Source organism: Lipotes vexillifer, unplaced genomic scaffold (assembly GCF_000442215.2).
Source record: "Lipotes vexillifer unplaced genomic scaffold, Lipotes_vexillifer_v1.1 scaffold298, whole genome shotgun sequence".
NCBI lineage: Eukaryota > Metazoa > Chordata > Mammalia > Artiodactyla > Lipotidae > Lipotes > Lipotes vexillifer.
The window spans coordinates 3,474,244-3,487,977 of record NW_006793272.1 but is presented as its reverse complement, the minus strand read 5'-3'; positions in this window follow the sequence as shown (position 1 = coordinate 3,487,977).

The following is a 13,734-nucleotide window of genomic DNA, read 5'->3' as shown; positions in this document are numbered from 1 at the left end:
CTATTAGCTGCTCGATTTCAGATGACCCCATCAGAAAACTAGCTCTATCTCATGGGCATCTGCGAGTGACCCAGACAGTCATGCCAGCATCAGTAATGTTGTCATCAAGTATGGGCTCACGGAAGGGTATCTTAAATCTGTAAGGGTCCAAGGGCCTGGGTTCTATTCATTGTGTACATGCCTGCTTTTTTTTTTTTTTTCACATGCCTGCTTTCATTTCAGCACAGATCTTACTGAGATGAAAACAGCTCATAGCAGACAGTAAAAGGTTTCAGTTTAGAGTCAGATCCAAAAAATCAAGGTCTGAGAATTCAGGATTCCAAAAAGCTAGTGGCTTTGCTTTGGGAACCCCAAAGTCTAGATACAGTAGGGCCAGCCTCTGTGTTCCAAATCCAAGAGCTGAAGCAAGGTTTCCCAAAGCCCATTTTATCTTGTAAGTCTTAGAGTCCAAATTGACCCCCTTTATAACATGTACCTCAGGCAGGAAAATCATCAGTCTCTAGGGGTCAGATATTTAATTTTTATAAGAGTTTATTATTAATAAACCAAAAAATACTTCTCCATGTGATAATTGCCTCTCTTTTTATCTTATTTTCCTTTTTTCCAGGGGCTCCAATAGGCAAAAACAAAAACAACAACAACAAAAAGAAAAACAAAGAAAAAAATCATCACTTATAGAGAACTGTTTTGTTTCCAAAACTCAAAGCGTTTAAATTTCAGTGCACCCACCAGCAAGGAAGTTGTATTCCACTAAATTGTGTAGGTGTGTGAACACCTTTCCCTTTAAAATTCATGAAATTGCAAACATATCACATTTTACATGCATTTTGATCATGCACTGAGATGCTATAGCCAAAAAATACAAAGCCATTTGTTAAAATCACCCTCTCCCTTTGATCTCATTGCAAGTCTATATGCAAACACCTAGCAGTAAATTTAGCAAATAAAGAATTAAGATGGGGGTGGAGTTGCTGCTGCAGCAGTGACAGCAGCAAGGCTGGAGTGGTCTCATTCTTTTCTCCTCTGGTTTATCTAAAGCTTTGCTCCAGCCCTGTGAACTCATTTAACCTTTTTTCATCCTACTTGGAGGACAGAGCAATGTGGATCTTTAACATTTTTGCTCCACTCAAAGCTCTAATTTAGGATTTGGGGGATTATGTTTCCTGCCACTTGGAGAAGAGAACAATTACAAACTACGTTTTATTGACTTTTTCCCATCCAAAGCCCATTTTGGGGAATGTTTGGGTCTTCTCTCCTCCCACCTGGCAGAAACCAAAAACCAAAGGCATCACCTGGGCTAACTTTTCTCCCCACTTTAGCTAGCAAAGCCAAAAGCATCTGGGGGATCCAGGTAGACAACTCTTATGGAATTGGATCTATCATTTTGAATTTCATAGGTAACTCTCATCTCTCACCAAAGAGAGCCCCTCAGCTGCTGTTTCATACCATGTATGACTCCATAATCACCCAGAGACCAGGGTCTTGCCATCCTCCACCCCTCTCACTTGCTTTTCCCCAAAGAGCACTATAGTCATATTTCAATGAGTCAGGGTCATTCTAGTGAATTCTACCTCAGTCAATGGTGTGTCAGGGGTCCCCAAAACCACTCCCACATTCCCAGATTCACTAAAAGGACTCATGGGACACAGTATATAGATTTCCTCACAGCTAAAACACACTGAAGTGATGTAGTAAAGTTACACAGCCAGATCATAAGGAAAAAAAGGCAAAAGAGGAGTCTGGGGGAAGCCAAGTATATGCTTCCTTATTCTTTGTCCCTCCTGAGTGGCCACACATAGTGCTACCCCCAGCAATGAAAATGTAGCAGTACGTGTGTGATGTTTCTGCCCAGAGAAACAAACCCAGTGCTCAGATTTTTACTGAGCGCTGATCACTTAGGTACCCCCTGCCTAGCACGTATTAAAATTCCAGACTCCCAGAAGAAAATCTTATCACTTGCACAAACGTTCTAGGTATAGCAAACCACACTTATTTAGGGAATTATTTTTATCAGTATAAGGGACAGTTTACCAGTCAAATCTCAGAAACCAACCAAGCGTCAACCTTATGTTAACTTCTTCTTTTCTTTCCTTCCTTCCTGCCTTCTGCCCTTCCTTCCTTCCTCCCTTCCTTTCTTGAGTTATAATTCACATACCATATAATTCACCCATTTAAAACGTACAATACATTGGTTTTTAGTATATTCACAGAGTACTACAACCATCATCAAAATCAATTTTAGAATATTTTCATAGTCCCTCAAAAGAAACCCTGTACCCATTAAGCAGTCATTCCCCACTCCTCCCAACCTCTAGCCCTAGGCAAGCACTAATCTAGTTTCTATATTTACAGATTTGCCTATTCTTGACATTTCATATAAACTCAGCCATACAATATATGGCCTTCTGTGTCTGGCTTCTTTAAATTAGCACAATGTTTTCAAGGTTGATCATGTTCTAGCATGTTATCAGAACTTCATTATTTTTTATGGCTGAATAATATTCCACTGTATGCATATACCACGTTTCAAAAATAGGTTCATTAGTTGATGAACATTTGGGTTGTTTCCAATTTTTTGGCTATAGTGTTACTAAGAACATCCCTGTAAAATACCTTTGTTTGAACACCTGTTTTTAGTTCTTTTGGGTGTATATCTAAGAATGGAATTGCTGGGCCATATCTGGATTTAAGATTTTGAGAAACCACCAAACTGCTTTTCACAGCAACTTCACCATTTTATCTCACCAGCAATGCATGAAGGTTCAAATTTCTCCACATCCTTGCCAACACTTGCTGTTTCCCCCAACTTTTTTTTTTTTTAACAGCCATTCTAATGGGCATTAAGGGGTATCTCTTTGTGGTTTTGATTTGCCTTTCACTAATGACTACTGATGCTGAGCATCTTTTCATGTGGTTATTGGCCATTTTTATATCTTCTTTGGAGAACTGTCTATTCAGTTCTCTTGACCTTTTAAAAGTTTAGGTTGTCTTCTTAATATTGAGTTATAAGTGTTTTTTTATATTTTAGATACAAGTCTCTTATCAGATATATGATTTATAAATGTTTTTTCCCATTCAGTGAATGGCTTTTTCATTTCATGCTATCCTTTGCATCACAAAGAAGTTTTTAACTTTGATGAAGTTCAATTTATCTAATTTTTTAGATAAACTATGCTTTTAGTGTCATGTCTAAGATGTCATTTATGTTTTGCCTAACCCAAAGTCATAAAAATTTACTCCCATGTTTTCTTCTAAGAATTAAAAAAAGGTTAGCTCCTACATTTAGGTCGATGATTCATTCTGAGTTAATTTTTGTGTATGATCTGAGGAAGAGGTTCAACTTCACTCTTTTGCATGTGAATATTCAGTTATCCCAACACCAGCTGTTGAAAAGCCTATTCTTTCCACATTGAATTTTTGTGTCACTCTTGTCAAACATCTATTGCTCATAAATGCAAGTGTTTATTTCTGGACTCTCAATTCTATGCCATTGATCCATATGTCTATACTTGTGTCAATATTGCATTCTCTTTGTTACTGAGTTTTATGTCAAATTTTGAAATTGGGAAGGGCAAGTCCTCCAACTTTGTTCTTCTTTTCCAATATCAGCTTGGCTGTTCTAGATCCCTTAATTTCCATACGAATTTTAGGATCAGCTTGTCAATTTCTGTAAAAATAAGCCAGCAAGGATTTTTATGGGGATTGTGGTGAATCTGTGGATTGATTTGGGGAGTACTGCAATCCTAACAATATTAAGTATACCAATCAATTAAAAAGGAATGTCTTAAGAGTCATGTACCATAATGTTCATTGCAGCTCTATTTACAATAGCCTGGAGATGGAAACAACCTAAGTGCCCGTCGTCGGATGAATGGATAAAGAAGATGTGGCACATATATACAATGGAATATTACTCAGCCATAAAAAGAAACGAAATTGAGCTATTTGTAATGAGGTGGATAGACCTGGAGTCTGTCATACAGAGTGAAGTAAGTCAGAAAGAGAAGGACAAATACCATATGCTAACACATATATATGGAATTTAAGAAAAAAAAATGTTATGAAGAACCTGGGGGTAAAACAGGAATAAAGACACAGACTACTGGAGAACAGACTTGAGAATATGGCGTGGGGGAAGGGTGAGCTGTGATAGGGCGAGAGAGAGACATGGACATATATATACTAACAAACGTAAGGTAGATAGCCAGTGGGAAGCAGCCGCATGGCATAGGGATACCGGCTCGGTGCTTTGTGACTGCCTGGAGGGGTGGGAGAAGGAGTGTGGGAGGGAGGGAGATGAAGAGGGAGGAGATATGGGAACATATGTATATGTGTAGCTGATTCACTTTGTTATAAAGCAGAAACTAACACACCATTATAAAGCAATTATACCCCAATAAAGATGTTAAATAAATAAATAAATAAAACGGGGAAAAAAAAGGAATGTCTTTCCACTTAAATTTCTTTCAGAAATATTCTGTAGCTTTCACAGTATTAATTTTGCACTTTGTTAAATTTATCCCTAAGTATTTTGTACTTTTTGATGCTACTGTAAATGGAATTATTTTCTTAACATTTTTTGTATTGTTCACGTATATAGAAATACAATTGTGTTTTGCATATTGATCTTGTATCTTACTGTCTTACTGAAAGTGTTTATTAGCTCTAACAGTATTTTAGTGGATTCCTTAGGATCTTCTATATATAAAATAGTGTCATCTGCAAATGGAGATAGTTTTATTTCTTCTTTTCCAATTTAGATGCCTATTATTTTATTTTCTTGCTTAAATGACTGGCTAGATTAGCTTTTTTCTGTATACTTGTGCTCACAGGTTTTGTTGTTGAGCACCAGAGGAAATGAGGAATGTGAAACTTCTTTATAAAATATAAACCCTATCCAGGCAGATGCACTTATTTTATTATTACTTATAAATTTGAGTCACGATTGGGTATTTGGATGAACAATAGAGGTCGTGGCAAATCAAGATCAAGTGTCTTGATATTGACTGTTAATGACCATGTTGGTTCCTGACCTTTCTTCGATTAGGAAAAGATCCATTTTTTCCCACTTGTTCAGTGGCTGCTTTCTTCACCTCCATGTATCAGGGAAACAAGCTGGCTTCTATTTAAATCTGTGAAACCTCAGCAGGATTGGTAGAGTGATTGGGTACAAGCCAAATGCAGGGACAGTTCCTAGCATGTACAATCTCTTAAAAAGAATGATAGCCCCGGGCTTCCCTGGTGGCGCAGTGGTTGAGAGTCCGCCTGCCGATGCAAGAGACATGGGTTTTATCCCACCCCCACCCCACTTTCCCCTCTTGGTGTCAATACGTTTGTTCTCTACATCTGTGTCTCTATTTCTGCCTTGCAAACTGGTTCATCTGTACCATTTTTCTAGATTCCACATATATGCATTAATATACTGAACTTCATCTCTTAAAAAGAATGATAGCCCCTACTTTTTGTTATAATAAGGATTAAGTGAGATTAATATGTATAAAGTGCTTAAAAGAGTGCTGGCACATAGTAAGTTCTATATAAATACTTTGTAAACTTAAAAAAAAAACCATGATGACTAAAAGTTCATTTAGTAATTAGCTGTAATCAGACAAGGTAGGGAGATGTGGGTTTGGTTGCTATGAACCAGGCAGTGTTTACCACGGATATGTCAGAACCTTGACAGCCATTGTTAGGACATTGCCTTACCCTTCATAAGGGGGCAACTAAGCTGTGTTACTCTGGCAAGAAGGCTAGAAAGCTCAGTACACCTTCCTATTACTCTACCCATCTTACGTCTTTCACCCAAAAAGAACCAACTTCTAATCAGATACATGATTAACCACCTCAAGGTAAGCAAAATATATCATTACCTCCATTCTATAGATAAGAAATCTGAAAATGGTAGGTTTAATTTAGGTGATTTCATTCCAGAGTACCCAGGAGAGGTGCTAGAAATGAAAGGACCAAGCAATTCCTAGTCCAGTTATTTTCCTTCTCGGTTATCCTATTTATCCTTCTTCTTTTTTTTTTTTTAACATCTTTATTGGAGTATAATTGCTTTACAATGTTTTGTTAGTTTCTGCTGTATAACAAAGTGAATCAATATATATATATATATATATATATATATATATATATATATATACCCCCATATCCTCTTCCTCTTGCATCTCCCTCCCCCACCCCTCACCCCAGCCCTCTAGGTGGTCACAAAGCACCAAGCTGATCTCCCTGTGCTATGTGGCTGCTTCCCACTAGCTATCTATTTTACATTTGGTAGTGTATATATGTCCATGTCACTCTCTCACTTCGTCCCAGCTTACCCTATCCCCTTCCCATGTCCTGAAGTCCATTCTCTACATCTGCGTCTTTATTCCTGTCCTGCCCCTAGGTTCTTCAGAACCATTTTTTTTTCTTTAGATGGCACAAATGGACCTATCTACAAAATGGAAACAGACTTACAGACATAGAGATCACACTTGAGGTTGCCACAAGGTGTGTGGGGGAGAGGGATGAACTGGGAATTTGGGGTTGGTAGATGCAAACTATTACATTTTGAATGGATAAACAAGGTCCTCCTGTATAGCAACAGGGAACTATATCCAGTCTCTGGGATAAACCATAATGGAAAAGAATATTTAAAAAAGAATGTCTCTGTGTGCAAAACTGAGTCAGTTTGCTGTACAGCAGAGATTGCCACAACATTGTAAATCAACTATACTTCAATTAAAAATAAAATATATAAAAAATATTTAAAAATAAATTAAAACAATTAAAAAAACAAACTAAAAAAAAATTGAAAGTTTCTTCTTTCCACATCAATGAATTCTAACCTGGTTTACTCCCGCAACAATCTACTGAGATTCCCACATCTCTTCACTGCAATTTCTAACACCATGGCTATCAAGGTTCTTATACTTTTACATTATACAATAACACCTTTTATTCTTGTTTGACCTTGCTTCCATTTTTTAACACTGATGATAATGTTTAATGCACCATTTTTCTGGTTTAATTCCTACTTCTCTAGCAACTTCTTTTTATCTTCTCTGTGTGAGCTTCTTCCTTTGCTCACTCTTTTAAGTTAGAAATTCTATGTTTGACCCTCTTCCCACATCACACACTCCTCTTGGGTAATTTCACACAATTCTCTGACTCCAATTATCATTGATATATTGATGACTTTGACATCTCTACCTCCAGGCCAGATCTCTCTAATGAAATCTAGATCAAAACCAAATATCATTTCTTATTCTGGCAATTTGCTTCTCAGAGGACAAGGACTAACACAGAAAAAGAAACCCGAGTTTCATCCTTGGTTACCAATATTCAATCCGTTGTCAAAGTGTGTCATTTTATCTCCTTAATGTTTCATAAACTGTCTAATTTTTTCCCACTCCTACTGAAACTTAGCTTAGGCCAATATCATCTTTCACTAGAACCCAGTTCTGACCATTGTCCTGGTCTCCATTCTTGTAATACTCAATGCAGTATTTACACTGTGTCCAGAATGATACTTTTAGCACAAATCTGATCATGAATTATCAATTACTCAATCATAAAACAAATAAGTACGTTATTCAATCTGAAGAACAGAGAGAAAATAAAGATTGAAAAAAAATAAACAGAGCCTCAGTGACCTCTGAGATACTATTAAGTATTGTAAGAAATTTTAAAATTATGAACTAATACACACAACATCACAGATAAATTCTAACAACATTATTTTGAGGGGAAAAAAAGCCAGACACAAAAGAGTAGATGCTGTATGATTCCACTTTTTTGAAGTTTCACAATAAGCAAAACACATGTATTGTGGAAAAAATAAGAAAAATGCATGAATTAATTTTATGTTGAGAAAACTTAAGCCTAGAAATGTATATTCATTCAAAAATACTGAATCATACTAGATAGCAATGAAAATAATGCAACACCTACACATACAACAAACATAATATTGAGTTAAAGAGGTCAAACACAAAATCATAAATCCTGAATGATTCAATTTGTATAAATTTCAAAACTAGGTAAAAATTAACCATAACATTTAGCAATACAAAACTGGGTGATCAAAGTATAAAGAAAGGCAAGATGGTGATTTATTCTATAAAAGTCAACTTTATGGCTATTTTGGAGGATAGAGATAGAAGGGGTTGTGATTGAAGAGGGGTTGAGAGTTTTGGTGATACTTTGTTTGATTTGGGTAGTGGTGACATGGGTGTTCACTTTATAACAATGAAGCTGAAAATACAGGTTCAATCAATGTGTGTATTTGCTCAATGTAAGTTCCATGGAAATATGGACTGAACAAAAATATTTCTCTTCTTCAGTGCTTTATCTCTAGCATCTAGCACATAATGAGTACTCAATAAATATTTTGGGATAAAAACATGAATGAATGAATGAACTGAGCACCCATTCTGTGTTCAGCATCCAGCTAGTGGATGTTGCTATGATACTCAAGTTACTGATAAACTTGTTCGTGAGAAAGAGGAATATCTGCAACACGCATAGAACAACTAGTAAATTCCCAAATAAACTTTTGATTTACTTTTCATTTTCCAAGGTCATTATCTCATTGTTCTACTTTATTAATCTCCATCATAAGAACATATTTAGAAATTTCCTATTTTATTAATGGTGACAGATTTGGCACTCTATTTTTGCAAACATGAGTTTCCTATGAATTATGTTATCTTCTTATAAAATAAAAGAGGCATGAAATAGCACCACATTTGTGAAAATGCACTGATTTTTAAATTAGTATTTATCAATGACTCTTCTTAACAATGCTAATATAGGTATAATGTGATAGCTAAATAATCAACTTGTTTATTTGAATTATAAATAGATTATAATTCATGTTTCTACTAGTTATTACCTTCTATTTTGTCAAAATTCTTTCCTTAGCTATAACCCAGCCCTCTGCTTGTTTTAAGTATCCAGATGTTTGCTCTCCTAGGAGAAACTATATCAAAAGACAAGTAGGTTATTGTCAATAGGATAGTACCTATAAATTACATTATATTTACTATTCCATTTTCCTGTCCCTTTGTTTATAATGGAGTTTCAAAAGTAAATAGACTCAATACCATCAAACTCAACAATGCTAAATGTCAATTCAGTGAATAGAAAATAAACAAATGTCATTTTAGTTCATAAACATAAAAATATTCACCTAATGACATTTTAATGGATTTTAAAAATAGCTCTTGCACATATAGCTTTTTTTTTTCCAAAAGAAGGAATAAGCTACAAGGGGCTGTTCCCATTTATTATAAATTGTGAAACTGCAAATCAGAAAGAGAAGACCCAAACATTTAAAAAAGGTAAATGTATCCTAATGCATACTATCTCCGACATTAACAAGTATTAAAGAGAAAGTAAACATTATCAACAGCAAATGTATTAATAGTGCTTGGTTATAGAATTTAGAGCAATGTTATTTGTATTGCATTCCATAGACAGTAAAAAAAAACTGTTCTTCATTAATGGTGACTATGATATTATTAAACATGAAAACATAGTTGATAAAAATAAGCTTCAATTACACTTATCTTATTAGGTAAATGAAGTACACGACAAAACCTACATTCATTATTTCCCTAACCTTCATATTTACACTGCCCCTTTGCTATAACCTTAAAGTAGGATTCTTTCTACATCCTATTCATAGATGGGAAAAGATGGGTAAAGGAAAAGTGGGTTGCTAAGAGTAGATAAAGGGGTAGATAGATACAAGGTCAGCATTAGAAGAGATAGAGACAAGCTACAGACCTTGTCCAATTTCAATTTAGTAAACAACTGAATACTCATGATATTTCTAGTATGTGCTTAATAAGTGTTTGTTGAATGTTTTGTGGTGGAGGTCCTAAAGTTGCGTATTGAGTGAGTTGTCTACATCTTTAAGGCCATCAGAGAGATCACAGTTGAAATTGTGAAGCCTGATTTTAATCCCCTTTGTGTAATAGTATTAGATGAACTGACATTCTATTAAGCTGCACACATCTCAACCACTGTATTTTTGTTTTACTCTGCCTTCTTTCTCAAAGAAAATAAAATTTTTACTTAAATAAGGTTTGTAAAATTCAACATTTTTAGGTGCACAGCTTCGTGAACTGTGAAAAATGGATAAAGTCAAATAAACCACAACCACAATCAAGATGTAGGATATATATTTCTTTTCTACGTTTGTAGTCAAATATACGTCCCATCCTAAGCCCCTAGTAACAATTGATCTGTTCTCCATTCCATAGTTTTGCTTTTATTCAGATCATCATAAAAATGGAATCATAGAATATATAGCCTTTTTGAGTCTGGTTTCTTTCACTTAGCATAATGCTTTTGGGATTGATCCATGTTACTGTTTATTTCAGTAGGTTATTCCTTTTTATTGCTGAGTAGTATTCCTTTTATAGATGTATCACACATTGCTCATCTAGTCACTAGCTAATGCATATTTTGGGTTATTTCTAGTTTTTTGTGATTATGAATTAATCTGCTATATATATTTATGTACAAGTTTATGTGAGGACATGGGTTTTCATTTTCTGTTGGGCAATATTTAAGAGTGGGATTGCTGAGTCATATGATAAGTGTATGTTTAACTTTATCAGAAACTACCAAACTGTTTTCCAAAGTGACTTTATCATTTTGCATTCAGTTTTAGTTGCTCAATATTCTTGCCACCATGTTCTCCCCCATTCTAATAGGTGTCAGTTTGTGTTTTAAATTTGCATTTCTCTAATCGCTAAGGATGTTGATAATCTTTTCATGTGCTTATTTGCTATTTGTATCTCTGCTATGATGAAGTGCCTTATCAAGGAAAATACTCTTTAAATGAAAAGGGAAAAATGAATTTGGTACATGTTGGGATTCCTGTGTAGCCTAATCTCCTCTTCTCTGAGAACTACTCTCCCCCTGGGATGGGTCCTGGCACCCATATTTGTATTATGTGACAGATATTTGGAAGGGTGCTCACTCACTCTTCTCTTATGACAGATATTTGTAAGGGTGCTAACTACATTATTTTGACCATATACTGTTATAGTGTCCGTGTATAAATGGAGACACTCTGAAGAGCGAGAGAAAAAAAAACAGCTGCAGAGAGAAAATCATATCTGAAACTATGTGGCGAGAGAGAGAGAGAGAGAGATGGTTTCTGGTAGCTTTCCAGTTTTGGAAAATATCTCATGAGGCCTAGAATCACTGATTCCTGTGAGATAAACTTATAACCTTCCCATAAATTTCCCCTTTCAGTTAAGCAAGCTTAGATTAGCTTTGTTCTATAATATTTCTTTCCCTTGCCACCAAATAGTCCTTGGCTAAAATAACAAAAATATATTTATGAATGAATAAAAAAGGAGAATACTTAAAATTCAAAGGATTTCAAGTTTTACATGTGATGAATTGTTTATTAGACAAAAATGCATCAAAGTATTGAAGGCTGCCAGGCCCACAGCTCCTTTCTGAGCATTCCTTGGTACAATATGTTGCCCCATAGGCTTGCAACACAGAGCCACAGCTGTTTTGATTTGATACTGATCTCTGAAACAATGACAACAATCTGAAAACTGGACAGCAATCTATGGGGTAGCTTGGATTACAATATGAAGCAATAAAGATTCTCTATATTGTATGATAATTGGCTAAACCAATAATACCTTAATGTGGAAGAATCTAAACATGAGAACAGAGGAAAAGCTAGTCAGGAGCTACAGGATCAGCAGAAGCAGAGACAGAAAATAGTTAAGTCACCATTATATTGAAACACTAGTATAAAGAGCAGCTTACTATAGAGAGCATCTCACATCTGAGGAGATGCCCACTGGCCTTCAGGTACTAATGACACTGCAACAACTAGACAGTTTTCTTTTCCCTTACTGACTCATGGAAACTCACAAAACACCACCATAATGAAGGTAACCTATATAGGTCTTTATTACTTCAGTTTGACTATATTCTTGCATCTGTAAAGAGTATAACTAACACTTTCTGAAATCACGACAATGAAATACAAGATCTAAATATGAAGTCCTGCATTTAGGTTTGAATAATGAAATGTGTAAGACATGTTATTTTACCAATCTATGTGGGTAAAAGATCAGATACTGAAACGACTCTAAGCTCATATAAAATAGCAGTAGGCAGTGGCTTGCAAAAAATAATTATGTAAGCCTGAATCAATAGAAAGATAATATCCAGAACCATGGCAGTAATGAGTTTCCTTTAACTGGTCAGAATGGGTCAGAAACATGGTTTTAAGTTCTGAGTTATATATTTAAAAAATCCTCTTGATATACTAGAGGTATATTCAGAGAAGAATAAATAGAATGGTGAATGATAAATCATGCCACTGGAGAAGAACTGAGGGAGATTAGCTTTGGAAAGAGAAGCTTAGAAGAGTATATGGCTGGTATCTTCATAAGTATGAATAAATAAAGATAGAAGATGTGTTTTGTGTACATCTAGAGGAAAGAGGTCAGGAATAGATTAAAATTATAAATAGATTTCACATGAATAGAATGAGCACTTAATAACTAGAATGGCTCAAAAATAGAAATAGGATGGCTCGTGATGTAATAATATTCCCAAATCAGACAGGAATCAGTATAAGATATTTGGAAAAGAAATTCCCTTCTAGGCCTGAAATCCTTATTTAAGTAAATATTATTCTTGGAACGAATTTTCTCTTCTCCTAGATGTTTAGCTCCTTGAGGGCAATAACTTGGCCTCTACTGTGTTTTATATCCAGGTTCTGAATGTAATCCTTGCAAAAATATTCATTAATGTTTTAAAATGACCTTTCATATTGTGTCCTCTCTCTCATCTCTCCTCTGCCAAACAAACATATCATATAAAAATACCAATGAACAGCAAATACTGATATCTGTTCTTTTGAAAGAATAGATTATTTCTGCCATATTTTCCTTCAAGGCTTCTTAACATTTGTGCTTCTCTGCAAAGAGGTCCAGTGAGAGTCTGCTGCCCAGTGAATGGACTGTCATCCCCATAATACATCATAAGACATTCTGCTGGCAGGAGCAGGGGGTCAGGAACTGCCCTTTTCAAAAACTTTAATGAAAAATAATATACTGATTAACTTTACGTTAAAGAGGCTCAGATGCAAAGCAAGGCAACAAGCTCAGATGAAAAGCTAGGTCCCTGCCTATGAATGAAAGATAGATTTCCTTTTTTTTTTTTTTTTTTTTTTTTTGCGGTACATGGGCCTCTCACTCCTGTGGCCTCTCCCGCTGCGGAGCACAGGTTCCGGACACGCAGGCTCAGCGGCCACGGCTCATGGGCCCAGCCGCTCCGCGGCATGTGGGATCCTCCCATACGGGGGCACGAACCCGTGTCCCCTGCAGCGGCAGGTGGACTCTCAACCACTGCGCCACCAGGGAAGCCCAGATTTCTTTTTAATATCTCTACAAATCAGTGGAGGGGAGGGAAGAAGTCATGTCCTGAAACAATCACAGGACTGGGAGAAAAGAAACTCTGGATTTAGTATCCCCAATGAATCTCATCTCAGGCAAATTGCTTCATTTCTCTGTGTCTCAGTTTCTTTATCACCTAGTGACCCCCCAACACCTGATCTCAGGCACTGGTAGACTGCTCAGTGTCACAGCCTAAGTGTAAGAAGAGAAGACGGTTTCCCAATAAAAAGAGATCTGGTTCCACTTATATAGGCACCCACTAACTCTTTTATCTCCTTCAGCAGTATCCATTTCTCTT